At 32.3% G+C, this 27,108-nt stretch overlaps 1 pseudogene; it reads right to left on the bottom strand.

The window, feature by feature from the left end:
• Positions 1-20,925: 20,925 nt before the first annotated feature.
• LOC122229270 lies at positions 20,926-25,047 on the bottom strand (annotated as a pseudogene).
• Between the last annotated feature and the right edge of the window lie 2,061 nt (positions 25,048-27,108).

Below are 27,108 nucleotides of genomic sequence, written 5' to 3'. Positions count from 1 at the left end.
AGTAGAAATAGTAGAAAGACAATATAGATCTTAACAGAAATCAGTGAAATAGAAAATGCAAAACAATAGAGAAAAATTGATGTAACCAAAAAATGTTCCTTGAGAAGACACATCACATTTAAAAATTTTTTTAAATGTTATATATTTTGGAAGGAGACAGAGAGACAGAGCATGAGTGGGGGAGGAACAGAGAGAGAGAGGGAGACACAGAATCCGAAGCAGGCTCTAGGCTCTGAGCTGTGAGCACAGAACCCGATGTGGGGCTTGAACCCACGAACTGTGAGATCATGACCTGAGCCGAAATCAGACGCTTAAACAACTGAGCTACCCAGGTGCCCCAAGACACATCACATTTATGGTAATACTTTTTATAATTTAAATAAAAGAAAAAAGATACAAACTACAAAACCATGGTCAATATTAAACAGATAAATGAAGCAGCTTTCTAATTATTAAAAATACAATTTTTCTTTCAAACAAACAATTCTGCAAAAACTCCATCAAAGTATTGGGGGAAAAGTGACTATTTTGCAGATTTTTCTATGAATTCAGATTACACTTATAACAAGAACAAAGAAACTATTTATAAAAATAGAAAACCAGAGAATCTCTTGATGTTGATGTAACATTTACCAAAAAACAAACAAACAAGCAAAAACAGCAAATAGAATCCAGCAATAAATAAAACAGAGTGATTTTTTATGACAATTAGATTTTATCCCAGTAATGAAAGGTTGCCTTAATATTGGAAAATCAATGTAATACACTATATTAACCACTTAAAAAGAAAAAAAATTATGTATATATTTTATAACATCCTGTTATATAAGGATCAAAAATGTCTATCAATTTTTATATTAAATTATAAAATATTCTATTTAAATTATATTGAGGCTCATATTATTTACTCAAAAAACTATATAAATGTAAAAGCATTGATATGTTAAGCACAAAGTTATCCATGAGATATTTTCATAATGATGCAAGTTTTACAACATAGTGTCTTTTTTAGAAAATGTAAACATTTAGGGCTTTTTTGGCATATCTAGTCTAAATTATTATAAGGTATTAAACATATCTAAAATATAAAGAGCAGATAAAATAATACAATTCTATGATAAAAAGCATATCAAATATGAACTATCACACTAGTTTGCAAACTGCACGCCTTGAAGACATTTTAAGCTTCCTGGGGGTGCCATTGGTGTCATTTTGGAAGACATGGGTACTTGATAAACTCTAGGCCCTACCACCATTTAACATGAACAATCCAGCTTGTATTTTTTTATAAATCAAATTTCTCTATAATTATCTTAATGTTTTCCACTGTTAAAATCCTGGAAAACCACTGATCTAATGCTATGACTCATAGCTTAGAACAGTTGGCCAGAGTGGTTGTTTCATGGCAAACATCTATTAGCCAGACACACAAGGGACCAGACCCCAAGCTCTTGATTCATGGTTCTTGGTTCCTTAAACTCTAGTTAAATGAAAAAATGTCATTTTGTTATTATTTGAAATAATTACTAAGATTAGCAACATTTGATAATTCTATTTTAAATAATCCCCATCCATTAGGTTTTTGTTTCCTCTAGTTTTTGAAAAATAAACCAGACCATTGGGGTAGAAATATAAATGACAGTTACAATTCTAGGAAACAATTACTGTTGTATTTCTGTGCAGTATATTAAATCAGTAAGATCTTTCAAATATTTAATTATCTTTGAGTCATAGTCAGTGAACCAGATTCTGTAATGATATTTGCTCTCTTTGATCATGAAGTTTTCTATTCAGTGGAGTAATAAAACAGCTTATTAAGAATATCTCCAGCTTGAGGGAAAGACAGTAATGAAACCTGCTCCTTAGATACATTATGCATGTATACCATAAGACACTGCAAAATACATTGTTTCCTTTAGGCTACCAGGTTATTACATAATAAGACACCTTAAACACTCATGACTTTATTCAACATATGTTTATGGAACACCTGCCATGTGGTTGGCAGAGTGCAAATCACTGGATATACAAAGCCAATCCATACAGGCACAATGCTTACCACCATCCTCAACCTTTCAGTTTGTGGGAACAGGAACAATGAACATGTTAATACCGAATTCAATTCAATCTGTTAAGTGCCTTATAAAATAAATGCAATGGTTATCAGCACAGATGGGGCAGGAAGTGGGAATTTCTGGCCAGAAAAACATTTCTGGAGGAAATTGCTAAACTTAGAAATAAAGGAGCCTGCATTGCTGGGCAGTATGTGTTGAGAACACTGAGCCATTCTTCCTAAAACATTGAGAAATAGGTAATATACATTTTTATATTTTCCATTTACACATAACACAGAGAGAGGTTGAGAAACATGTCCAAAGTCTCACAGTTCCTAAGGGATAGTGTAAAGTCTGGAGGCTCAACCAGGACAATCTAATACTGGAGTCCTACTTTTTTCCTACCACCTAGCAAAACACTAGAAGAGAATATTGATAGTGTGTAACAGTATAACATAGCTAGACACTCACTGAAATATAATATATGTGTGTATGTGTATATATGTACATACATATAATTATGATTACACTGACATTAATAGTTATTACCATTCTTATTACAAACATTCACATTCTATCAAATTACTTTTATCCCTTAGTTATTTCCAAATGATTATAGATAAGTGGATCAAAAAGTATTCATTGTTTCTGTGAATTATCCTGTGTGTATTGCTGTTCAAAAAATTGCTTTATCTATATTTAGATTTCCTTATAGATGTTCATATTTCTTTTACTTCTCCAACAGGAGATTTAAAGAAAAGTGTGCCAGAATAGCTTATTCTTTTTTTTTCCAAGTTTATTTATTTATTCTGAGAGAGAGAGAGAGCACAAGCAAGGGGCGGGGGCAGAGCGTGAGAGAGAGGATCCCAAGCAGGCTCTGTGCTGTCACCACGGAGCTGGACACGGGGCTCCATCCCACAAACTGCGAGAATCATGACCTGAACCGAAATCAAGAGTCGGGCGCTAACCTGCTGAGTTAGCTGGGCGTCCAGGATGGCTTATTCTTGATTTAACAGGAGAAAGTTTATAAACTTAACAATTACATAAACTGGTTAGCCTTGTGTTTTTCATTTGACATGACTGTGAGGGCCACTGTTCCCTGTGGTATTTTTGACCTCTGTAAAAAGCCTCTGAATGCTGAATTCCACACCTACCCTGAGAGATATCCTTGTTCAACCTTTCAAAGAGCTTGAACTATAACTTATGAGATATGATTTTAGCCTGGTCAATTATTATCATATTTACTCCATCATAATAACTGAACATCAGGTATAATTTCCTAGACAATCTAATCTATATTTTCTCTGAATCTTTTAGCAGTAGTGCAAATTTTTATATATTCTGTGTAAATAGAAGGAGCACCAATGGACTTTTACTGTCTGCCTTCTTTCCTGGAATTCAACCAAAAGTCTCCCTTCCTGACTTTCTGAACTCATTCTCATTTTCCCTATTCTCACAAATTGCTCACTGTGAAGCAATCTTTTATTCATTTATTTTTTTACTCTAAGCGGAAACATCTTAGTTCAGTGGATAATTTAATAACGGCCACATATACAGGATGATAAGCCACTGTTGGGTCTTATGGGCTAAATTGTGCCTCCCTATCACCAAAATTCATATATTGACATTCTAAGCCCCATTATCTCAGAATGTGACAATATTTGGAGATAGGATCTTTAAACAGGTAATTTTTTTAAAATGAGGTCATTAGGGTAAATCCTAATCCAATATGACTGTGTCCTATAAACATCATAGGCACATACAGAGGGAAGATCATGTGAAAACAGGGAGAAAATGAGCCAACCAGAGAGGCCTCAGAAGAAACCAAATTTGCCAACCCCTTGTACTTGGACTTCTAGCCTCTAGAGTTGTGAGAAAATAAATTTCTGTTTTTAAGTCACCCAGTATTTGGTACTTTGTTATGACAGATATAGCTCACTAATTCATTAGAGAAGGAGAATATTGTTCTTTTCAGAGTCACAGCCACTGCTTTGCTCCCTATTAAAGTTCCCCATGGTGAACAACAGCATATATGTTAGTCCTGTAGCCAGCATTCATGAATGTAATCAATAGTCATGCCAAATTATAAGCCCTGCAATAGCATTCATATTAATAGTTCTCACCAATTTGCTCACAAAATGAACATGTGAAAAGAGATCAAAGTGGAAATACAGAAGAATGTGAACTTTACTCACTCATAATTTTCAAGTGCCGATCTTTTGACTTTATCTCCAACAATTAGTGCTCATCTAAATTAAAGAAAACAATAGCCTTTAAAATGCTAGTCCTTTTGCAATGCAGGAAGATAAACTAGTGGCTTAGGTAGATTCACATTGATGTGACCACACTTGTCGAACTTCATGACACAAACAAACACAGACTATTTATATGCAGCTCCTTATGTATGTTATGTTTGTGGTATTCTTGGGCTACTTTTCACAAGTGTCTTGTAAATGTCATAGTCTAGGGGAGGTGTGCAGGCAGGAAAAGGGGATGTAGAAAAGAAAATTAGGCCCACAGGGACACCGGTTCTGATATTTCAAATTGAGTCTACTACTTGAAAAGTTCTATAATTCTACTGCCACATTACACTATGTGAGGAGTTGCTGTAGTTTATATACTGAAGTAATGGAGGAAAAGCGTAAGGATCTCAACACTTCAACTAAATGTGTGGTAAGTCTAGTTCTTAGTTTTATTTTTTCCCCTGGATATGTCATCTATTATCATAGTAAATGACAAGTAAATATCATTTATTTAAAATACGAATCTGAACAGCAGTCAAATACGTTATAAAGCATTCAGGTATTTATGCTAGTCATATTGGTTTTAAAAAAAAGGACTAGAAATAAAACAGAGACAGAGACAGAAATAAAACAAAGATAAATGAAGTTCCGAAAATGTAAGCAAAATATTTCATACATATAATAAAATATTAAACAATAAAAGCTGCATTAATAGAACACTAATATGAACAGTTGATTATTAGGACATTTTGTAAACATGCTATTTCAGAAAGGACATTTTGTAAAGATGCTATTAAATGCAATTGGAGACATTCCTATATATTTTTGAAAAATGTATGGGTTTCAAAGACATTGCTAAAAGATATCTGACTTTGGTAATTATTTGATACTAGCATATTTAAAGTTCCTAACACTACCTACATATTAAATTATTCATTTTTTTAAATGAAAACTGAGTAGAAATACATAGTTTTATTGTTTCATATAGTGACAGGCAAAAAATATTCTTTTGTTTAGTTTTTATTTAAATTGCAGTTAGTTAAGATACAGTGTAATATTAGTTTCAAATGTACAATTTAGTGATTCAACACATACATACAACACCTGGTGCTCATCATGAGTGCAGTCCTTAATCCATATCACCTATTTCCTCCATCTCCCCGATATCCGCCCCTCTGGTAACCATCAGTTTGTTCTCTATAATTAAGAGTCTGGTTCCTGGTTTGCCTCTTTCTTTTTTCCCCTATAGTCATTTTTTTTTTCTTAAATTCCACCTATGAGTGAAATCATATGGTATTTATCTTTCTCTGGATTATTTTTCTTAGCATAATACTCTCTAGCTCCATCCACATCATATATATATGTGGTGTATATATATACATATACATTCTTTACCTTCTTTATCCATTCATCAGTCCATAGATATTTGAGCTCTTCCATAATTTGACTATGGTAGATAATGCTGTTATAAACATTAGAGTGCACGTATCCCTCCCAATTAGTATTGTTGTATACTTTGGGTAAATACCTAGTAGTGCAGTAGTTGGATTGTAGGTATTTCTATTTTTAACTTTTGAGGAACCTCCATACCGTTCTTCAAAGTGGCTGCATCAGTTTGCATTCCCACCAACAGTGTAAGAAGGTTGCCCTTTCTCTGCATCCCTGCCAACACCTGTTGTTACTTGTTTTGTTAGTTTTATCCATTCTGACTGGTATGAGATGATATCTCATTGTGGTTTTGGTTTGTATTTCCCTGATAACAAGTGATGTTAACATCTTTTCATGTATTTGTTGGTCATCTGTATGTCTCAATAAATACAACTTAATTAAAGAATATATAATGTATGTATGTAAATCAAATGTTAATATTAGTGATTGTGGTTGATATATAACAAAAAAGACAATACTACTACTAATAATAAATATGTACTGTAAGGTTTCCATTGACAAACAATTCATTAAGTACTTATGGAGATTTACTTAATTACATAACAGGACAAATAATGAAGTATGTCATTATTACTTTCAACATCTTTTTAGGTGAGGAAACTGAGGCACAGATAGATGAAATATCTTGCCGAAGAAGATATAGAAAATAACAGAAATAGCAATGAAACATTATTTTACTTTCTTATCATTTATTATACATTTCCCCTATAGTAATAATAATAATAATAATATATACACATATATAAACAACTATATGTGTATATCTATATATACATGTTTATAGAGATAGATACATACATATGCAACTTTATATATAGAAAGAGTGTGCTGTGTGTGTTATAAACAGCAAATGCCTTGTTTTTGCTTGTTCATACAGTTATCTTCATTTGCTTATTAAGCTAATGGACGGAAATGAAGATACGTAAATGTGTGAATAAGGACAGATATATAAACATGCATGTAAAGTATTTATGCATTTTAACTGATACAAATGACTCCAATTGATTTTCTGTTTAAAAAAAGGAAATATGTATACACACTTTGCTATCACACTAAATCATTATAGATAATCGGAAATATTTTAATCACCAAAAAAATGCTCAAATAAATTGCATCCTGTCAATAGTCAAAATTTATAGAGAATACAATAAAAACTAGTCTAGATATGAGATTGTCTCTTATTTTTGTTCTCAACAATGAACATACTTTATATAAAAGGGATTTTATTGCTAATACACTTAATATTAGGAGTAAAAGCCAATTCTGATATTTGATATTTGTAAGACATATTTTTCTTGTTTTCATATAATTCCTTAGAGCATTTGTTACAGGTGGCAAAGTTTTCTTTGGTGTTTTTTTTAATTCCAATATTTTCTTCCTAGTTTTTGTACTGCAATGTAGCCAAATTGAAAATGATACAAACGATACAAAACTCCATTTGTTCACTGATTTCTCCTAAAAATGGACTCATGTCTTCTTTTTTTTCTTTTTTTCATGTTTATTTTTGAGAGAGAGACAGAGACAGAGCATAAACAGGGGAGGGGCAGAGACAGAGGGAGACACAGAATACCAACCAGGCTCCGAGCTGTTAGCACAGAGCCCAATGTGGGGCTTGAACCCACAGACCAAGAGATGATGACCTGAGGCGAAGTCAGAGATTTCACCAACTGAGTCCCCAGGCACCCCTCGACTCATGGCTTCTATAATCTCTTCTGATATCAACCTAGATCAGTGGAGGAGTATCACTTTGACTATCTTTGCAAATTTGCATTAAAAAAATTAGAGTATATACTTAATTGGGAGACTTCAAATTATTTTATAAAACTTTGTTATATTGTTGGACATCAGACGCATAAACTTTTGATTAAATATCAGATAAACAATTCCATAATAAATGGATTGATATGTAATATCTGTTAATTTAAGAAGTGTTTATCGTAAATCTATTTACTATTTGCTAGCTTTTAATAGTGCAATTGTTTTCCATTTATCACAATAATAATTATTAAACAACATAACCCTGTGAAGTCACATTTTACTGCAAAATGACAGTCTTTAAATCCAGTTGCTGTACTATGGAGATGGTTCATAATGCCAGATTACAAAATAACCAAGGGGGGCACCTCACCATGGGGGGCCCTCACCATGGGTGTCTCAGTAGGTTGAGCGTCCAACTTCAGATCATGTCATGATATCACCGTTTGTTCGTGGGTTTGAGCCACACATCCAGCTCTGTGCTGACAGTTTAGAGCCTGGAGCCTGCTTCAGATTCTGTGTCTTCCTTTCTCTCCACCCCTCCCCCTCTCATGCTCGCTCTCTTTCTTTCTCTCTCTCTCTCTCTCTGTCTCTTTCTCTTTGTCTCTCACTCTTTCTCTCTCTCTGTCCTTTACTTTCTCTCTCTTCAAAAATAAATAAACTTGGGGCGCCTGAGTGGCTCAGTCGGTTAAACATCCGACTTCCCCTGAGGTCATGATATCCCGGTTCGTGGGTTCCTGCCCCATGTCGGGCTCTGTGCTGACAGCTTGGAGCCTGGACCCTGCTTCAGATTCTGTGTCTCCCTGTCTATCTCTGTCTCTCCCTCATTCATGCTCTGTCTCTCAAAAATAAATAAATATTTTTAAAAATGAATAAACCTTTAAAAAAAATTTAAATAACTGTGGAAAAATAATACTTGAGTATTAAAGAGAATATTTTCCATTCAGGCCTCTGAATAGAGATCTCTTATATAATTAAGAGTCTTCTGCCATGAGATTCTGCAGTACAGGCTTCTGTTTTATGAAAAAGAACATGCCCAACAGAGCAAAGGAATGCAAATCATATTATACAAACAAAAGAAAGCCTGTAGATATACTCTGAAACTTATTCTAGATAAACTATGCTTTATGAATATGCCTTATTATTATTAATAATATTATGAAATGTGCCGTAGGCCTATGGCTATGCTGATGGTGCTTTTTAATTTTCTTAAATCTGATGATAGACAATGATATGAAATTGTTCAACTTCCAAAATTTTACTAAATGCTCTTTTAAGCATCAAAAATCCTCCATTTTGTCAAATTCATTCTGATATTTTCCCTGAAGGTGAATAAAATAGAATAAAGTTAAGCAATCATCCTAAAAATTGGAATAATAGAAATAGAAGTAGAGAATGTTGCTGCTGATTCTATGTGGGGAGAACTTTTTAGAACAGGCTGGAGGGGTTGAACATATTAAGAATATATGTTCTTTTGTGTTTTATGATAAAGAAAAATAAACCAAATTTTTGGTATGTAGAAAAAAGAAATTTGTATGTTGAAGCAAGGTGCTATACCTTACAGATTTGAAAAATCAATCTGTGAACACAGTCATTTGGTCTTTGATCTGTTTCTACCTTCTCTATGCTCTCAGCATGACAAGGTGAAGGAGAAGGAACATTTTTTTTAATGGTAATTTTAGCATTGGTTTTTGCGTGAAAAGCCATTTTGGACATTTCAAAAAAAGTAGCAACTGAAATACTTTACCAGACACTGGAAATTTGTAATTAATGTCATATTTGAAATAAAACTAACATCATTCGAATGTTCAAAATAATGGACATATTCCCTGACAACACACATGTATGAATTATTATGTACTCTATACTTATCACTGGCAGATATGACTGCTTTCGTCACTAAGACCTTTTTGCAGTGAGAAATTATTTGTTAATTTCCTTTGCTATATTTTTTGAGGGTACTATTATAAATTCTGAATATAAATATCATTGCAACCTTCTTTGTTCTGATGGGTATATTGATTAACTTAATTGCAATGATCATTTCACAATGTGTATTTATATTTAATCATCAGGTTGTACACTTTAAATGTGTACAATTTTATTTTTCATTTATACTTTAATAAAGCTAGAAAAAAAGGTAAGAGTATTTTTCTTGTGAGGAAAAGTTTATTATCACAAATTTGACCTGCTTCTTTAATCTATACAACTGTGCTATAGGCCTGAGGGCTTTCTAACATTGAGATTTATTTTTCTATATTATATATGAGAAAATGAACAATAAAATACGATAATACCATGAAACTTAAAAAAAATATTTTTGATCCTCTTCAAAAACTCAAAATAATCATGGAGAGCAATCCTCCATGTTATGATCTATAATGCACATCTAAAGAATATATTCTAATATTCTCTTGTTGCCAAATTGAAAGCTATTGGTCAGTAATATTTGTGCATTTAAAACACAAATTAAAAAGGAATTTTACCTTGATGTGTACATTTCAGAAATTGAGAATCTTTACCAATACCATCCCACTTTATTCTATCTTCATCCTCCGCTTGGAGCATTTCAAAATGCTAACATCCTAACAGATGTACCCATGTCTTTTAATTCACCAGTCCATTTAATTTTACATGGAGCATAGTGCTTTTACAGAGCTATGATCATGCCACTTTCTAGTTTTAACTGAGTTAATTAGTTCTCTTTGCTCTTTCATTAAAACCCAAATTCCAACACATTCTATAATGTCATGAATGACATAACCCCTTGTCTGTCTATAAAGCCTCAGATCCCCCACCTTTGCCTAATTCTAACTGCCCCCGTTGGCAAGAGTTATATTAGTTATTTGTGTTAGTGGCACCATTTCCTTACATTTTTGTATTCTGAGAAGACATCCTAATTACTCTTAAGAACCAAAGAAAAATCAGCATGCCTGCCTATTAGTAGATACATTTTCTCTCATCTTTGGAAAGAATATGTGAGCATCTGTGAGATGTATATTTTATAGACCCCATAATGACAGCTATTTTTCATGGAACCTTCTAACCTAGCAAGGATATCATTGATTTAAAAAGAAATTATGTGAATAATTCCAATTTTCTGAGGGGAAAACTTTAGAATATAAAATGAGTTAACATAAAAAATACAAAGTATGCTAATCTCAGATTTTTAAAAAATATGAATTTTATATTTGCAGGATGTATTCAGTTTTCAAATACTGTTAGAGTTTCCCCATAAGATGAATATGAAGGGAGGCCAAAATATGTTTGAGCTGGTCTATACTTTGTTAAGATTACTGAGTACAGAGAAACAAGTTTATAAATTATAAAAATAATAGATTTATAAACATTCAAAACATATGATGTCTAAAAGATCTGAATGATTTTATTTTTGGATTAATAATACTGTTTCTTTTTTTAAGGTATATTTTTAAATGTTTATTTATTTTTGAGAGAGAGAGTACAAGCTGGGGAGGTGCAGAAGGGGGGGGGGGCAGTGGGGACAGAGGATCCAAAGCAGGCTCTGCTCTGACAGCAGACAGCCCGATGCGGGGCTCAAACTCGCAGACTGTGAGATCATGACCTGAGCCAAAGTCAGATGCTTAGCCAACTAAGCCACCCCCAGGCACTCCAATTAATAATACTGTTTCTTCACACAAAGAATGCTATGGTCTAAATGTTTGTGTCCTTTCAAAATTTATTTTCAAAACTTAATCCTTCCTCAGTGTGATGGTATTTGGAAATGGGGCCTTAGAAAATTGATCTCTTCACAACCTTTATGGTTGTTTGTATCATTTTTGGATACTGGCATTTCATATGCACTTCCAGTTTTGTCAATGTCACACTCATATTTAATTTGATTTATGATAAATGTTATTTTAAAGTTCATTTGAGGAGGTGAGGGGTGGGCAAAATGGATGAAGAGGAGTGGGACACACAGGCTTCCAGTTTTGGAATGAGTAAGTCACAGGAACAAAAGGCACAGTATTGGGAATAAGGTCATGGATACTGTAATGTGTTGTAGTGTGACAGGTGGTAGCTACATTTGTGGTGTGCATAGCATAATGTATAAATTTGTCAAATCACTATGTTGTACACCTGAAACTATTGTGATAATGTATGTCAACTACACTCAAATAAATAAAAAATTATGTGAATACCACACAAGAACTTTTGGGAGATATTTTTACTTTTTTTGGCAGGAGTAGTCTGTTTCGTCATAGAGGAATTTTTAATCACTGACATTGTTTAGAATTACTAGTACAGGGTGATAAAAAGACTCACTTCTAGTCTTTACCATTATTATTACTTTTTTATCATTATCATTTTAAAGTCTCTTTATACAACACATCCAATTATTACTTACATTTGAGGGCAGATTGCTCCTACCAGCCCAAAAGTATTACATCTTCCTCACAACTTATTCTTTTTTGGTAGTGGCTGGCAAGCACATTTAATATTAATTTAAATCTTGATAATTTTCAGAATTACTAAAGCATGAAAATATACTTTTCTGAACCTGTGAAATAGGATATGTGTATTAGAAGGTATAATATAGAGACAAAATTAATGTTAAGATATATGTGTATATATATGAACTATATTAAATGACCTCATATATGATCAGTGTAACTGTAAGTTGTCATATTTTGTAAATTTGCATAATATAATTTTTATAGTTAAAGCATGTTTTAAAAGAGTGGATAAGTAGTATGTTGTCCATAACATTCCAAAATTTTAGAGCATTTACAATAACATAAAACATTTAACAACATATACTAATAGGAATTAGTAAATTTTGCCAATATGTGAGATCTATGGAGTACATGAATCGTTTACGCTAACATATCAATCCTTTTGCTCATCATATAATTAATTCTTCCAATTGCATATGATTTTCAAAACCATCTAATTACTTTAAGGTAGGATGTGTTATGGTTACAATATAAGACTTCTCTTCAACAAACCCTCTGCTAGTTATAGAAGCTTAGAACCTATTAAATAAATTTTAATTTTGTTACTATTTTACTATCTTAATTTTATTGTTATTTAAGCAATTCTATAAACACTAAATATGGCTTCCATAGCTTTCTTCCATCTTTTGATTTTTGGTATTTTGAAAAATAAAGATATGTGTAAAGACATTTAATTTCCCTACCTCTATGTAACTTAAAGTGGATGCATCATATTCAAAAGTGTTTCTTTTTTAATTCTCCTCCTACCATGTTAAATTTAATTATGGTAGTTCTGCCAGAAACACAATTGTAACATCATGGCTTGAGGTAGTTTTCAAATAAAAATCTTTTCTATAATACCTTTTAAACTAACTCTGTGGGTTGTAAAGTTGAAACTTTAAATAGTTGAAACTTTACTAGAAGAGAAGTTTTAAGTAGCTAAAGATGAACCAAGACAGGTTTAAACAAAAAGCCAGATATATATAGTGCCTGAATAACTAAAGTTATCCTAACATTCTGGCAGAATGGGCAGCGGAAATAGCCTTTAAAAGTAGAGAGCAGCTGAAACTTATCAGGTATATCTTGTATTGAAATGATCTACTATACTGCCAAGAAACTGGCAGCCTTGAATTGCTGTTCAGATTTGTTGTAGTTAATAATTCTGAGTGTTAGAGGGTCATCTTTGAAACATATTAACTGCACTACACTATTAAATGTCTATAGATGAAATGCGTGTTATTATGAATGAAGAATATGGGTCTATGAGCACTTAGGGAGTAATTTGGTTTCTTTTGCCATGATTTATGTGTATGCATAGAGATAACTTAATCCACAAGAGATGTGCAAGTAATTTATTTCCAACCATTGAAGTAAAACTGGACAATAATTTATATGACTTTTAATGAGATGCTGCAGCCAAGGCAAATATGACAGTGAATGATACAGAACTCTTATCACTGTACTGTTTATCTTTGGCCTGGGGAACTTGGACATTTTTGTTGCAACATCAAATTATTCCCTTTTCATATAACACACACACACACACACACACACACACACACACACACACTGAACATGCACATTTTGTCTGGTTTGGCTTTAAAAAGAAACATTAATATTCAGTGTTGGCTGTTTTTACTTATGTTGGATAGATACCATATTTCAAGGAAAAAATATAATACCACATTATCAGGTGCTGAAACAAATAAATATTGGTATACCACATTAAACAACAGATTTTATACACAAAAGATGATTTTTTCCTTTCATCCTGAGGCTGTTGTAGAATTTTACTCACAACATTGTAAAATATCTTTTCTTGTGGGCATTATATATTTTCTTCTAAGAATGATTATGGGATGTTTCTATTTTATTTTATTATAGTTATTAATATTTTAATATTACAATGAACAAAATAAAATACGGATTAATTATAATGAAATTTTGGGGATAAAACAATTCAGTTTTATATATAATTAGTTACACAAAAACAAGTGCAAATTGAACATTGTTTAAATTTCAGAGAATATTGTAGTTACTCTACTATTGTTTCTTTGATATTGATTATTATACTATTGTTTCTTTGATACTGTTTCTTTGTACTTATGATAATTTATTGAGATTATAATATATATTCAAAATCTAATGTGAAATTATACTCTAAACACAGTCTAGTTTTTTGACCTTTGATAGGATAACTTTTCATTTATCATCAAACTTGTTTCCTAGAAACCTAGATTGGCCTTCCAATATTGGTTGTGATTTCTTTTTCCTTTGAATAATACAAGTTTATTTTCATTAATTAAATAATGCAATATCAGAATTCTAGTGCTGATAAAGATGAAGTGAACCTTGCAGTGTCTCATTTCCCCACAGATACAATTGAAAGCACTGGACAGACTCCAAAAATCATCTATATGAGGACTGTGAAAAATCAATTCAGGCAGATTGAAAATGAAGTCAAAACTTGAATAGAGTCCTATATAGCAGTGAAGATTTTTGTTTTTGTTGCTGTTTTCTCCAGCTTTGACCCAATGTTGGGCCCGAGTCTTGGAATTGGTCAGAAGCATGTATAGCAAAATATCTAGGGGAAACTATCTCTCTTTAGAGCAATGGAAAATTTGACTCTTATCAGCAGGAATGAGGGAGAAGTTTCTTTTAGTGGTTTAATTGGTGTTTACTTGTTTAGCCTTTATATGACAGCTCCAGTCAAGGATCTATACTTCTGGGATGTCAGTGACTGAGAAGTCACCAGAAACCTCAAGAGAAGTCTTAGTACTAAGGATAGAGGAAAAGGGATGCTATTGGTCCAAAAAGAAGGGAGAATTCACCATTGTTCCTTTTGTTTATCTCACTGTATTACCACAAGAGAACTACAGTCCAACAGTAAATACTGCACAGAAGTATAGTCATAGTGTATTACACTTACCACAGTATTTCAAGAATGGAGTATACTAATACCAATGCCAAAAAAGTAATATGGAAAAAATATTATTTTATCCCTTTATATAAATAAATATTACAATAAAATATTTGAACTTGAATCTACTCCCATTCTCTTCAACACTATTCCCATTATAATTCTTTATTTTTAGGTTTTATTTATTTATTTATTTATTTATTTAGAGAGACAGCACACAGCAGGTGAAGGGCAGAGAGAAGGAGACAGGGAATCTCAAGCAGGCTCCACATGGTCAGCACAGAGCCCAATGCGGGGCTTGAGCCCATGAATCATAAGATCATGACCTGAGCTGATATGAGGAGTCGGATGCTTCACCAATTGAGTCATCCAGGCGCCCCTATTCCTCTTATAATTCTGTGTAGTAATAATATTATTACTATATAAATGCTATCAATACTTGACATCTCAGTTCCTTGAACTTTTTTTCTCCAGTGTTCTTATCTTTTATACAACCTCAGGTATCCATTCCTGTGTTTACACCTTAGGTGTCAGCAATCTCTCACAATTTTCATTCTAGCCACTCCAACCTCTGAATACTGCATCTTATGGTTAAAACTCACTTATTCTGATATATCAACCACTAAAATATATAACCCTATCTGAAACTTTTATATGAATTTAAGTCCCAAGACCCTTTAATTTCATTTTACTATTTTGAGTAAACCAAAATCCAGTCCTAGACTATTCCATGCTTAACCCATATAGGTTAATGTGGCTGGAGTAAAATGCAAAGCCATTGTAATGAACAAATTGTAAATTCACAATAACTAACAAGTTGTGTCCTAATGTTTTACTAGAATCTCCCCAGCCCCTTTACTATCTTACTTCTCTGTGTTATCCCACTTAGATATTTTTTGAGGATTATCTTCTTCCCTTACATCTCTACTGAGTTTTTTTCCACTGATGACCTTGCCACCTATTTTACACAGAAATGAAACATTCAGGAGACAACATTTGCAAGCCCCATTCATTACATCTATCTATCTGCATCTGAGGCCACACTGTCTTCTCTCTTGATACTTTATTTCTCCAAATTATCTATATTTCTGGAAAAAATCTTTACCATCATGTGTACATAAAAATTGCATCTCCTTTATGCAACTCCAAGAATTAACATTGACAATTCTCCAGTTTGCCTCCTGCAACATTGTTTTATTCACTCTACTTGCACTTCTCACTATTATTCAATAAATGTTGTTTCCTTTTCAATTTTTTGCTAGTTTTCTTGAGGAATGATAGACAAATAAAAGTTGTATAAATTTAGGCTGTACAACATGATTCATTAAGGAATAGGTCATCAGTGACATCATTACTGTTAAACTCTGTTGAACTACTGTCAAGCCTCAGTTCCCCTCATTCTTGACCCATCAACAGTCTTTTAACACACTTGAATGTAAATATTGGGACCTTTCTGATAAATGACATGAAATAAATTTGTCTTCCTATATTTATTCAACTACTGTTCTTATTTGCTACAATACACAGTGTCTTTATTTTGATGAACATTAGGAAAATGATTCAATAGGGAAAACATCAGTATTACTTAAAATACCCTTGAAATAAATGTTAACAGAATTATGTATTGTGAATGTACATAAATATTACTCAGTGCATTGGTTCTTTGTTGATTTTATACTCAAGGCACATTGTTGATTACTAAGGTTCTATGGAAAGAGAAAAGGTGTTAAAGAATGGCTTTTAATAATTGGAAAAATATTTAATAGTTATCACTTGGATGTCCTTCAACATTAAGTCAATTAAATAGCAAAAAAAAACGTTTTTTACTATGTTGCTCATGTTCTTGTGTGTATTTAAAGCTCATGTTCTTGTGACCTTGAAAATACAAACTTAATATCACATAATACCTAAATAGTGGATATTCTGACCAAAAGAAGCACTACAATTTAATGTCAGCATATTCCCTGAGATTATAGTGAATATATGACTGTACTACTAGTCTTCACAAAATATTATTGGAACACATCACTGTAGTTTACGTATGCAGCTAGACATACTTTCCATATACTCTAGACAATAGTATATTATCTGATAGCTTTATAATATCATACTTGTTGGTACAATAAAAAAGCATCTGAAGTTCAGGACTATAAAATCAAGGTTTTCAAATTTTTATTTTATGTTGCACATTGTAAAATACAAGATCTATCTATCATCTATCTATCTATCTATCTATCTATCTATCATCTATCATTTATCTCTATTTTTTCCATGTATATAAACATGTAAACATTCTGTATACTTCTGCAATGGAAATCTCATATATTCGATGGATATTTCACAATACACAGTTCCTGATTTTAATGCAAAAGAATTCATAACAACTTATAGTGATTTTGAAATAACCAAACCACTGGAAAAAATACTACATAACTCTTATTATCATGGGTAGAACTGTGTGTCATGCTGCATAAAAGAATTATTGAAGAATGTCACCAGATGCACTCCGAGAGAATGCATAGCCTTAATTTTAGGTTTTCGTTTTTAATCTAATGCATGATACTAAAGAATGTGCAGAACAATAAAGCCAAAATGTGGGGACAGTCTTAGTAAAGGAAATAAGTGGAAATACTACACTATAGTGATATAAAACAAAAGGTAGAAAAAAATGTTTCATTAAACAGTATCCCATAAGAGAAATTGTACCTTAACAATAAATAATGGATATAATATAATCTCAGGAAACAAACTTAATTCCTTTATATTTATAAACTCAGTTGAATATCTTCCTTTCCTAAATAGTGATAATTCTATCATGAACTGCTATTGGCATTTCTGAACCTTCACTGTTATAAACTAAATACTAACAATACATTTGTTGATTCAATAATTTGTGTAACAAATATATATTCAATGTCTCATATGCACTGTGATATCTGCTAGACTCTAATTATTAAAAATAAGAAAAAAATAATAAAAGCAGGAAAAAGTATATTCCCCAAGTTCAAAGAACTTTAGTCTCAAACCTAGGCCAAATCTATATTAAGGTTCACATCAGTCTTTATATTAATTCCTTTCTAGGAAATTGTTCATTACTTATTATGAAATACATAATTCCAGGCAATAAATATCTCTTCAAAAATTTACAATTTAGTAACAACGTATTTCTAAATCTTTATTAATATACTTTGTTGTTACTTTTAAAAAATAATGTTCTCAGATTCATAAAATTGACTTATTTATACCTTTTAAAAGCCTAAATGGAATGCTGCTAGAAATACTAATTTACATACATTGATGTAAACTAGCAAAACACGTTGAATTTCTCTTATACAACAATGAAATTCAGAAAACCACTCTATTAAAAAAAACAAAAACAAAAACAAAAACAAAAACTGCTCCTGTGAAATTTTATCCAGCTTCATTAGGCTCAGATATAGGGATCTGAACCTAAACCTTTGAACTTTTGTTTACTTAATTTCACATAAATTGATTTCTGAGCACTTGAAATTATGCCACTCCAGCCATTGTAATCAGCCCGATACACAGTTTCATTTTGTGTTTTTCTTTCCTTAGGAGATTACTTGCAACTGAAACTCATTTCTTACTTGATAGTGGATATTACTGAATCATTCTTTAAAAAATGTGTCCTGAGATATAGAGTAACAGCCTCAGGTTCTTTGGTCTTTAACACTCCTTTTCCTTTTTTGTTAAAATATCAACTTCTAAAAGATTTCTTATATTTTAAAGAGCAACAATTTTGTATGTACCACAATGTATGTATGTCTGTTAATGATCTGTAGGAATTTTTAAACTCTCTTTCTTTTGGGTATCATCATGGAGAGGATTAAAGTACTTAATATACATGTGTTAAGTCTTTCTAATACCAAATCTATCCTAAATATATTAAGAAAACATAAAAAGCATGTTTGAGTACCAAAGAGCTTTTTTGATATAAAGAGTGACATGTCAAAGTAACATTTGAGATGCTAGCTCAGAGACAATATTTTTTAATGAAAAGAGATCTTTAAAGAGTATATTAATTTCTGAATATATATCTTTCAGTTTGATATCCTTATAGGGCCTGGACAATTCTATTAAGTGATTATTATCCAGATTAAATTGTGTCTTAATTTACTTCCACTTTCTTAATATTAGTACATGTCTAAAGTAAAAATCAAAGAAGTTTTAATGTTAATCCGATTTAAATAGTCAATATAAAAATATTTCAACATAAAGTGTGGATTATTTTACTCTTTGAGACAAATTATGTGGTTTGAAGTTTAGAAAGAGGAAAACAATGATTTATAGTTTAACCAGAAGAGTGATTACAGATTTCTAGACTAAAAACTTAATGTGTGTGAAAGTAGAAGTTTTTCCACAAAGATCTGGAACAAAGTAAGAATGTACCTTGTCACTTTAACTTTTCAACATTGTACTAGAAGTACAAGATAATGCAATAAGACACAAAAAGACAATAAAAAGTATGATAATAGAGGTGGAAGAAATAAAACTGTCTTTGTTTACAGATGGCATGATTTCCCAGTGGAACATCCAAAAGAATCAACTACAAAAATCTCTTTTAACTAAATTGCTTATTACTTTGCTAAATAGCAAAGTTGCAAGATATAGGGTTAAAACACAAAATATACAAAAGTCAACCAACTTTCCTATATACTAGGAATGAACAAATGGAATTTGAGGGTTTTTTTGGAAAATACCACTAACATTAGCGCTCAAAAAATTAAATAACTAGGTATAAATCTAACAAAGTATGTACAAGATATATGTGGAAGAGAATTACAAAACTCTGGTAAATGAAAATCAAAGAGGAACTAAATAGATGGAGATATAGTCCATGTTCATGGATGACAAGGCTCACTATTGTCAAGATGTCATCTTTCCAACTTGATACATAGATTCAATAAATCTCATCAAAATATCAGTAAGTTGTTTTGCAGATTGGAATAAGCTGATTCTAAAGGTTATGTGGAGAGGTAAAAGACTCAGAATAGGCAACAGCAACTGAAAAAGAACGAAGTTGGAGGATAGACATTACCCAACTTCAAGACTATATATAAAGTGTGGCATGTGTGCGGAAATAGTGGTGAAAGAATAGATAAGTAGATCAATGGAAAGAATATGAAATTCAGAAATAGCCCCACATAAATAAAGTCACTGATACATGGTAAAGGAGCAAGGCTATATAATGGAGAAAAGGCAATCTTTTCAACATATAAGGCTGGAACAAGTAGACATTTACATGTAAAAAATAAATAAATAAATCTAGACACAGACCTTACATCCTTAACAACATTAAATAATAATGGAAAATAGACCTAAATGTAAAATGTAAAACTGTAAAAATCCTAGAAGTAGCATAGAATAAAACTTAGATGACTTTGGGTATGGTGATACAACAACAAAGGATTGGTCCATGAAAGAAATAAATGATAAATTGGACTTAATTAAAAAAAAAAATCGGCTCTGCAAAAAACACTGTTGAGAGAATGAAAAGCCAAGCCACAAAATGGGAGAAAAGTGATTGCAAAAGACACATCTGATAAAGGACTATTATCCAAAATATACACAGAACTCTAAAAGTCAACAATAGGAAAACAAACAACTCACTTAAAAAATGGAAAAAAGACCTTAACAGACACTTCATGAAAACAAAACAAAACAAAACAGATGATAAATAAGCACATGAAGATGCTCCAGTATTACATCCTTAGGGAATGCAAATTAAGACAATGAGATACACTACATATCTATTAGAATAGCAAAAATTCAGAATGCTGACAACACAAAATGCAGGTGAAGATGTAAAACAGTAAAACTCTTATTCATTGCTGGTGGGAATACAGAATGCTACAGCTATTTTGCAAGACTATTGGACATCTTCTTATAGAATTAAACATACTCTTACAATCTGATCCAGCTCACACTCTTTGCTATCACCCAAGGAGTTGAAAACTTCTGTCCACACAAAACCTGCATGTGGATGTGTATGGAAGCTTGATTCATAATTGCTATGCTGCCTGCACCATTCAGGTCATGATTTCCATCACCTTTAGATTTGGCGGAACTGTGGTCCTAAGCATAAGAAGTCTTCTGAATATGCTTGCATTTTTAGTAAAACCTACACAGAGCAGATCAAGCAAATATCATAGGTAGTGAGACATCAACATGAGCTTCAAACATGGTCTGCAAGTTTTTGACCATGGAGCACATTTTGTCATAGGTAAGATCTACATTGTGGAAATTGGTTGGATTTTTATTATTTTATTTTATTTTATTTTATTTTATTTTATTTTATTTTATTTTATTATTTATTTTTGCCTGAAAATCCTCAGTAACTGGTTTGAATCTTCTAAATAAAATAAAATCTCATCATTTTGAAAATCAGTATGTCTCATTTCAAAAACAAAAACAAAAACAAAAAAACAATCCTTGGGCAATCAGATCCAATTTTGTTTTTTTGAGTACTTGGGACTAGTGTTTTTCCAATATTTCTTAAATTGAACATAGCTGATGCTTTCATACCATACCAATCTTAGGAAATAATGAATTCTTTTCTTCTTGGATTCCTTTTTGTCCCCTTTTGTAAGGCACTTACAAAACTCAGATATTACTTTTTAAGATTCATGCAATAGTAAGTTCACTATGGTTCTCTGAATAAAGTATCAGAAAACAATACTTAATTTTTATGTCGTGCTACAATTCAAATAACAGCAGTATTTTCTATTACTTGATAATTTTAAGGCAAATATATGAAAAAAATGCATTATTTTCCTTTGTGATGGGCAGTTCTTTAACATAAGGCATGATGTCTTTTATGGGTTTAATTATTTATTCTATTTATCTATTTATTAATAACTTTAAATTTTATTTTATTCTTAGTGTATCCTTTCATTTACATTTTGGGCATTTAAATAATATATTTCTCCGTTCCATGTTATTCTAATTAGTTGTTTATTTATATTGTTTATTACACATTTCTGGCTGTTGTGCGCATTCATCACTTTTCTGTACTCTAATTTTACTTTTGATTTATTAAGTTCTCTGAGGATAATTAGAATGTTTTTGCCGGAAAATAAAATAAACTATGTTTCAAAATTTTTTAAACTCTTAGGAAAATATACTATATCTCTTAAGAATTCTAGGTAATTAGTGAAGTTCAAGTTGACTGATTCACTGACTCAAAGATTTCATCAAGAGACCAAGTTGTTTCTATCCCAACATTAGTAGTGGTCCTTTCTTTCCCTACACAATTGCAAAATGACAAGGGCAATTCTAACCATTACAAGCAGAATCAGTGGCATTATGACAAAAAAAATGCATGCTTTCTTACAGCTTTTCTTAGCATTTTATTGGCCAGAACTGGCACATGTCTATTCTGCAACAAATAAGTGGCAAAAGAATTGGAAATACTTAATATTAATTCCACCCCTGAAACTGGTTGTGAAGTCAATTATTTTGAAGCACAGAGTTTCTTGAGGAAGTGAAAAATAGCTGAAGCATGTGCTATCATGATAAATACTAGATGTTTGGTAGGTAATCAATATTATCTAAAATATTTTCTTTTCTTCTTATTATTTTGCTATTCTGTTTCTCAATTTTTCTGTTAAATGATTAATTGATAGAAATCACCAGTACCATCAACATTATTATTTGTTATTATTAAAGAAACTATTTAGTTCTCATTTTCTAGTGAGTAAATTTTTTAAATTGTGAATTTCAGTACATAGTGCTATAATTATTTCCAAATAATCTGTAATAACAACTATGACTACATATTATGTGAAGATTAATTTTGGATAGCATGACTATTATGATAGATAAATAGACATATATAGATACACATATATGTAAGTGTATGTGTGTATATATATATATATATATATATATATATATATATACTTACATATGTGCATATAATAAACTATATGTGTATATATCTCTACTTGTAAAATTATTTTTATAACCTCTTAGATATTGCATTTCTTGTGTTTTGCGGTAAGTGCTGCTTTAACTACTTAATGCTTTGCAAATTTATTAGGTCTATTTAATTTCTAATTTGTAAAAATTATTCTAGATTTTATGACCTAATACAACATAGTCTATGTTAGGAATGTCTCAGAAGTGATTGAGACAAAGGATTCATTTCTCTTTCTCCAAAGACAATGATGTATTATGCAGATTCCATTGTAATGGTGACTGATTGGGAAAGTCCATTTTCTGTCCTATTTAGTTCCAGTGCTATTCTATCTCCTAACCTCAGGTGGAATCCATCCTGTCTGCTCTTCAGCAAAGGTAAGTATGATCCTAAATAAAATGGCAATTGGACCATCCACAAGCAGGAGCTCAGCACTCTCCTAGCTTTGTAGTGTTGTGGATCCTCTGAAAACAGCAATTTCTTCCTTTATCCTTAGCACACACTGTATTCCCATCTTTAGGACCTCCAGCGTACTTAATAACACATCCTCTATAATTTTCCTTTATAATATATTTAACTACAATTGGGGCCACAGAAAATTCTGGATATACTACTATGCCACTCTGGAGTTTGGTAGAACTTAAGCATTATTTGAGAGTAAGAGCTTTCTCACAACTCACCTTACATCAATACACTTATACCAACGGAACTAAGTTGCTACACCACGATAACCAGGGAGAATTTGCTAAATTTTGCTGATTACCTGAGCCTCACTCACCTAGAATCAAGGTGCAAATTCTCTTTTCCCCGAAGTAATAGTTTGTAGGAGGGCTCTTTAGTGGCCTCTGAGTCTCATACTCAAGCCAAATATTAACAAGAACTAGTGCCCACATGTTCATATCTTACTATGTTATAGTTTCTGAGAACCAATTTATTTCTCCAATCTTTGAAGATAATATTTTGTAACCATGCGAAACACAATATTGTATTGTGCCTTTTTATAGGTATGTTTAATCATTTCTGTTTTAAACTTGGATGGTGACTTTCAAAGCTAAGATATGCACCATATTTGTTTTCTGACAACACTAACCAGGAAAAACTGCAGTTTCATGTCTCACATCTATAATAACTTTGTTCAGAAGGCAGAGTGGGAGGAAAAAAAAGAAGATAAAAAAGAGATAAAGAAAATATCACATAATTATCCCACAACATTCTTCTTTGCGTTAATATAAAATTAAGTATCATGGGGCGCCTGGGTGGCTCAGTCAGTTGAGCGTCCGACTTAGGCTCAGGTCATGCTCTCGCGGTCTGTGAGTTTGAGCCCCGTGTCGGGCTCTGTGCTGACCACTCAGAGCCTGGAGCCTGTTTCAGATTCTGTGTCTCCCTCTCTCTCTGACCTTCCCCCGTTCATGTTCTGTCTCTCTCTGTCTCAAAAATAAATAAACGTTAAAAAAAAATTAAAAAAATAAATAAAATTAAGTATCAAAGATCCATGTTTAAGGATAAATATTTTATTATTTAAAAAAAAATTTAATGTGTATTCATTTTTGAGAGAGACAGAGACAGAGTGCGAGCAGGGGAGGGGCTCTGAGCTGTCAGCACAGGGCCATACTCGGGACTTGAACCCATGAACCACGAGATCTTGACCTGAGCCAAAGTTGGCCACTCAACTGACTGAGTCACCCAGGCATCCTTGGATAATATTTTAAAAGTAAATAATATACCCAGAATTTTTCCTGAGAAATATCCCCTCAGCTCAAGGAATGAATCACTGAATTCTACTCCTGAAACCAATATTGCACTGTATGTTAACTAACTAAAATTTAAATTAAAAAAAAAAGAAAGTACGACCCCCAAACTGTTTAGGAGGAGAGAAAGTTTGAAAGGTAAGTGAGCATATGCACAGGGATTAGTTATTCTGTCTGTACCATACCCCCATGGTTGACTTCTGTACCTGGATTTTGAGGTGGCAGTAGAATTGTGACCTACTTTTAGGGGTTCTTGAGAACCAAAAAATCAGAGAAACCTGTTTTATGGCAGTTATGAAGGAGACCTAGATTTCTTAGCTTTTCAGAGAAGATATTGCTAGAAACTAAACCCAAGCATTCACTATAAGTGCTACAGTAACTACAGTATCAATGACACATTCACACTGATGAAGATCAAGAACAGAAGGTAATGTATGAAAACCAGATAATGTTGAATGGGCAGCATAGGAAGCCTCTTCCACCATAGTTAATGTCTAGTAGAGTCTCTGAGACTTTGAAGGATAATATCTGGTGAATGCAGTCAAGAACACTGAAATCCAACACTAACTGAACCCTTTGAACACACAGACATGTCCCGCTCCACCTTGCCGGAGGATGGCAGCACCACTTTCATGCCTGAAAACTTAGCATCTCAGGTGAAACCATGTCCGAAACCAACACATGACAGGTTCAGGATACCTTCTCCTGTTGTGGCAAAAATAACAACAAAAAGCAACAACAACAACAACATAATCGATTAACACTAAATTTCCATGGCCTGACTTGGAAAGAGTGTGCTTTAATAAATAACCCAGTCCATAATTTTCTAAAAAGCTCTTCTTTTTTTCCAAAGTGTGTCTCGTTGTCTTGCAGGACCTTAAATGAAGCAGTGACTATAATATTTATCCTGAAGAACTTTAACATTTTTTGAGACTAATTATGGCATTAAATAGGAAAATGTGTCAGAATTCAATTTTCAGGCTTAATCCTTGAATCATATCATTTAATCCAGACTGAATTTGCCAGATATAAGCCAATAATTCTGAAATCAATTTTATTCTGAAGTCAGCTATTTCCATCCACAAACTCATCATTTCAAGGCATTTGCTTTGCTCTCTGGAAAGCTCATCTCTCCCCCACTCACAGCTGTCCCTGAGCTGCTTGCTCAGAGGCCTTCTCTGATCTGCCTTCTCTAAAACAGCTATTACTATCAGCCTTTATTCCCTTGAATCTCTTACCTAATTTTTTTATAGCACTTACACCCAACTACTCTTGTTTTATATTGTTTGTTCTCCTCACTTAATTATAACTTCTGTGAGAACCATTTTGCATGTTTCATGGACCTTCAACTCTTATACTCAATGGCTAATCAATAAATATTTTTATTTAATAAATCTCTGCTTGAGCATTTCATTTGTTTCTCAGAATAGCAATGTTCTAAAAAGGATCTAAGACCTTTTTTGTAAAAAGAAAAAAAAATGTCTGGTGTTCCTCAATTCAGAAAAAATTAGTAGTTCTTCAAAGTTGACCATCCAGAAACTAAGGCATTTACCTCAAAATTTCCACTTTCTAAATTTATACTCATCTACCAACTTTTAGAAATTTTACTTCCTAGTGTTCATCTGCTTGCCCAAACTACAGCTAAGCAACCTAGTAATTTATAATACATGCAGTAAATACAGCAATATTGAGATGATGCACAGTGGATTTTTACCCTTCCCAACTTAAAATTCTTCAGATAGAGTCCACAACATAAATATATGTGTCACATGATATAGCCATGACCATCTTATCTAACCTCATTTTGTGACAACGATCTTCTCTGTTGTATGATTCACTCTTTTTAAGTTTCTTTCTGGTCTTTGATATTGATGTTCTCATCCAGTTTTCAACCTCCCCATATGTTGTATATCTAAAATGCTTACTCCCTCCTATCCAAATCTTCACTCATTCATTTCCTGTTTTCCTTCTGGTTCAGCTTAAAAGACACTTTCTCTTTGCACAATTACAAATATATGATTAATTATATGTAGTATTCTCTTTAGTGTCTGTTTTTCCTACTTTAATAAGACACAGAAAGTTTTTTCTGTGTTCTCTAATCTTTGGTGAGTGGTAATTACAGTCTATAGGAAATGCTCAATAGTTCTTTATATTGTTACTAATCAACAGAAAATGCGTGTTGGGAGTCCTGAATTATTCAACTATGGCAACTGCATTTATTAAAATAAAATCTATTGCTCTTAATAGTCACCTCACTTTTGGCATTAAGATTTCTTACATTTATCAGTCTTTCTTTTCCAGAATAATGTACTTACAGTCATCTGTATTATTAACATAAAATATGTGGTGTAAAATACCTTGGAAATTAAGTATGTGATTTCTTTGTGTGGGTGATGGGCATTTGAGAGAGCAATAAACTGCATCTTCTATGCTGCCTTGGGAAAAGATGGAACTTTAACTAGAAATATGAAGCTATGTGATAAAAAGAAATGTTTACTAGCTGAACAACAAAAACATCAACATTTGTGTATGTAATATAATATGTC

The sequence above is a fragment of the Panthera leo genome, chromosome A1, assembly GCF_018350215.1.
Source record: "Panthera leo isolate Ple1 chromosome A1, P.leo_Ple1_pat1.1, whole genome shotgun sequence".
NCBI lineage: Eukaryota > Metazoa > Chordata > Mammalia > Carnivora > Felidae > Panthera > Panthera leo.
Note: the sequence above shows the minus strand (reverse complement) of the source record. Positions and strands in the feature narration are given on the sequence as shown.